The 4,985-nt window shown below is 36.2% G+C and overlaps 1 pseudogene; it reads right to left on the bottom strand.

Annotated features, from left to right (window-relative positions):
* Window positions 1–2,002: 2,002 nt before the first annotated feature.
* LOC143605330 (pentatricopeptide repeat-containing protein At4g31070, mitochondrial pseudogene) lies at window positions 2,003–3,829 on the bottom strand (annotated as a pseudogene).
* Window positions 3,830–4,985: the final 1,156 nt, after the last annotated feature.

Raw genomic sequence — 4,985 nt, 5'->3', positions numbered from 1 at the left:
CTTTCAAACCTTCTATATTATAGATTATTTTAATTTAATCCATTTCACAACTTGAACAGACATAATATATATATTTTTAGACGAGTATTCCAGCAAATTACAAAATAATAATAATAATAATAATAAAGGTAGGGTAGTAAAGTTACCCGCGGATCCACGATCCAACTCGCGGATTACTAATAAGACAACCACGCGAGGAACACGTGGACTGGTAAAGCCATCCACAATCCAAGACATGCTTCGCGGATCTCCAACTATAACCCGCGGATTACCAACGAGCATCCGCGGGAGGAACACACAAGTAACACAAGGGACTCATCACGCATATGATCCTCATGTGATATGGAAGAGCAGTTGTACCAAACTATTTCTAGAAGACTCCCCTAATGCCTCCTGATAGCGACATCGACCAATGGAAAGACGACACCTGAATGGGCATCCCACGACGTGCACAGATAATGGCTGCCCCATAAACGGGTCCAGGCTATCACATCCAATAAAGGCTCGACACGTGTCCATTCAGGTAGAGAAGGAATAACTGGATAGTGACAACTCCACCAATCACCTTCCCCCACCTTCGGCTATAAATACGAAGATCATCTCTTCGAGGTATTCATTCAGATTCTCAAGCCTTACGCAATATACTGGTACTCGTGTTATTTCCGATCATAATACAGTATTGATTCTCACGTAGTAGGGTGGTTACGGGAAGACCCCCCACGGTGTTCTTCCCGTGACGAGACTCACGGTGTTTTGTTTTGCAGGCAGATAGCTGGATCTGATACCATCATTACTCAGTAGACTCACACTTGGGATAAACGTAAGTCCAGACTGTCCTGTTCGGACTTTTGTTCAATAATAATAATAATAATAATAATAATAATAAATATCTTAGTTCAAACGAATTTAACACGAAACTCACGAGTTTAAGTTTAGTCTAAATGGGTCTATCCTATTTCAGGCTCAACCCGAGAAACACATTAACAGGGCCAGCCCAACAATTTTATAGGCCTAAAGCAAAGAAAAAATATGAGACCCTTTCCTAAATTTTTATTCTACATTGGTGTGTTATTATGTTTTGAACAGGGTAGAACTTTGAATTAAAATGATGTAATTAAGTTACAAAAATCAATGACACAAAAAGCAAAGGAAAGCTGTGGAAAACAATTATAGTCAATGAACTCACATTTAATGTTTCCTATGTTAAAATTAATATAATTTAATTCAAATATTGTCTTGTGTTAATCCTATTCTTTCAAAATGGTACTAATTAATTTCATAAAAGGTTGATTTTGTTTAATTTTATTGGGCTGCAAAAAAGCCAAATTGCAGAAGATAAAACAATAGAGAAAAAAAAGAGAAAATAAATGCAAAGATCATGAGTTAAACCTGCGACCATATAGGGAAAGAAAACAGAAGTCCTACCACCAATCCAAGTTTGCATTTATTTCTTTTTAATATATGTACTTAGTATATATATAAACAATAATTTTTTTAAAAATTAGGGGTCTTCTTATTTTGGGGGCCTAAAGCTCTAGCTTGGCTTGCTATAACTAACGGGCCGGCCCTGCACATTAAGCTAGACAATTTGTCACATGCTCATGAGTTGATCCATTTAAATATATACTTATTTGTATAAAATAACTTCAACAAGCTAAACTTTTATAATACAAAAGAGAAATGAAAATCAAATGATATAGTTTTAGTTATAATTTGTACTTAAGAGTATTAATAAAGATAAAAGAATCGGGTTAAACAGTTATGCTTGTGTCAACCCATGCAAAATTGAAAGCTTGTGTCATCTTGTCATGTTCAAATTAGTGTGTTCGATATGATTTTGAGGTTCTTGTCATGGCCGGCTGAGCTTAAAACATTTAAGATCACCCTACCATCCCTCAAATAAAACTCATTTTTACACCTCTATATCTATTCTTTTAGTCAACTATAACCAAAAAGTCAACATTTGACTTTTTGACTCTGTGAGAAAGTCATTTGTAAATGACAAATTTGACTTAATTTTCAACTCTACTTAACCCACAAATCTTTTTCAATCCCTTTGATTTCATATCCCTCTGAACCCCTTCAACATCAAACCATTTACCAAATTCGGCATAAATCATACTCAACAACGTATGGTTCGCTGCATTACCAGGTTCCGATTCTATAAACCAACTTAACAAACTTTCAGCAACATCTAATCTCCCGTGAATCTTACACGCCGACACCAAAGAACTCATAATTTTTGGACTCGGCTTCATTGGCATTGTCCTCAACACTTCACTAGCTAACTCAATCTTCCCCGCTCGTCCAAGAAGATCAATAAAACAAGCATAGTGTTCCATATTAACCGATAAACTTTCATCTTTCACAACTTCATAAAACACTTCATGTCCTTCTTCAACAAGGCCCGCGTGGTTACATGCGGATAAAACAGCAAGCACTGTGATTGAATCATATTCTATCCCTTTAGCTTTCATTTCATTAAAGAGGTGTAAAGCTTGTTCACCATAACCATGGACCCCACACACGCTAATAACCGCACTCCAAGAAACACGATCCGGTGTATTAATTTCTTGAAACACGTGGCGCGAGTCTTTAAAAGAGCCGCATTTTGAGTACATATTGATAAGAGAGTTTGCAATGTTCAACTCAGAATCAAAACCTGATTTTACCACATAACCATGGATTCCACTTCCAAGGGTTATTGATGGTATATTAGTACACGCAGTGAGTACCGCCAATACGGTTACATCATTGGGCTGAACTCCCTCTTTTTGCATTCGGTTAAAAAGTGATATCGACTTTTCAGCATATTGTTTATGCCGAGAGCAGCCTGCAATAACGGAACTCCAAACCACAACATCTTTTGGTGCTATAGTTTCAAATACTAGTTTTGCAAGAGGTAATGAGTCGACATGCTGTGAATACATGTGAATTAGAGACGATAACAACCGTACGTCTGAATCACACCCGTGACGATACGCATACCCGTGAACGCTGAATCCAAGACTAATAGCGCCTAACTCGATACATGCTGGTAAAACAGAAAGTAGTGTCACTCTATTTGGTTTAACGCCTGCTAACTGCATTCGTCTAAAACAATCAAGCGCCTTTGAATAATCATAACTTCCAACGTATCCCGCAATCATGGAAGTCCAAGAAACCTCATTTTTATCCACTATTTCATCAAACACATGAACCGCCATCACCGAATCCCCGGATCTCCAGTACAAATCCACAAGTGCAGTCGATAAAAACGCCGACTTCACAAATCTGTCATCAACAAGAGAAATTGCATGAATCATTTTCACTATCTTTATAACCTCACACCGCGAAAGAATACTAGCAATCAACTCCAGTTTCGCTACAAATCCGCACTCATACATTTGCTTAAACATCTTTAACGATTCAACCCAATGCCCGTTTCGAGATAAATGATTTATCATGGAGCTCCATGATACACAGTCTCTTTGAGGCATTTCGTCGAACACCTTGTATGCGGACTTAAAGTCATGAAGTTTACAGTAAAATGATGTGAGTGAATTTGAAAACAGGAGTTCTGAATGAAGACCCATTTTCAGGGTGTGGCAATGAAGCTGAAGACCGAAGCTATGGTGGGTTTTGCTGAGCGAACATGATTTTATGAGTGAAGGAAGAATGGAGGTGAAAGTGTGTATGGTAATATGGGGTTGGTTTTGGTAGAGTTGAAGAACTGAAGTATGTTGTTTTTGTGAGATCAAATCTTTGATTTTAATGATAAGTTTGGAATCTGATTGAGTAGTTAGAGTGGAGGTGAATCTCTTGACCAGAATATTCATCTCTTGACCATGAATTTAGCTTAGGAAGTGTGAATTGTGAAATATTGAATTTGGTATTTACTGCTTTTAAACCTTCTCCTCATTATAGTTTATTAATAACTCGTTTTGTACTCGCGTGGTGCGATGGTATATTAACATGCGCTCGGTTGTTATGGGCTAAATTCGTTATGATATCGACGCTTATTTATAAAAATAAAATAACTTGTCAAACACATAAAATAGTAGCGACACTCTTAGCTTCGTGGTACTTAAATAATTAAATTAGTAAGCGCCAAGAAATCGTTAAGGCACCGGAACTAAAACAAAAGAAACTCATATAGCTTATGAGAAATATACACACTTAAAATAACGTTTATTCGATCAGTAACACCCGAGTGTTACAGTGACGCGAGTCGATGCAGAACTAAAACAAAAGAAACTCATATAGCTTATGAGAAATATACACACTTAAAATAACGTTTATTCGATCAGTAACACCCGAGTGTTACAGTGACGCGAGTCGATGCAACTCTGGTCAGTTTTGGTTACTTTTGTTACGGTATATGACACAAGAAGTAACATGTCTAAAGTGACATTTATTAGGTCAATAAAACTTGAGCGTTGCGATGGCAAGTCAACGCAAATTCGTTCGGTTTTGGTTACATTCATTGCGGTCTCTGATAAAAAAAACATATTTAAAATGACGTTTATTTGGTTAGCAAAACTCAGGGTTGTAGTGGCGAGTTGATGTGGAATCATCTAGTTTCAATTACATTCATTACAGTAACAAAACTAAACAAATTACACATTTAAAAGTAAAAATAACATCACAACAAACAAATATTACAAAAAGAAAAAAAAAAAGAGAAAGAAAATCATTATTAAGAAAAAAAAAAGCATGTATATGAATAGGTGAGATAAAGAAATGCATGGCACAACTTGTGAAGCACATGATACAACCTTTGAAGCATCATAGCTCCTAAAATTGTATATATATAAATATTTTAAATTTTTAATGTCTCTCATAGGTTGAATCTAAGGATTGAGATTTTTTTCAGAATACCCGTACCTATATCAAAACTTGTATGTGTATTGATTTAGTTTATTCAACATGGGTATTAGCATCAAGATTTTAAGTTTTAGGCATTCGATACTCATGGCTATTGTTCGGATACATGTATTTCGGTA

The sequence above is a fragment of the Bidens hawaiensis genome, unplaced genomic scaffold (genome assembly GCF_021521415.1).
Source record: "Bidens hawaiensis isolate Kalapana, Puna unplaced genomic scaffold, B.hawaiensis_p1.1 tig00069036_1, whole genome shotgun sequence".
NCBI classification, from domain to species: Eukaryota; Viridiplantae; Streptophyta; class Magnoliopsida; order Asterales; family Asteraceae; genus Bidens; species Bidens hawaiensis.
This window is presented reverse-complemented; position numbering and strand designations above follow the sequence as displayed.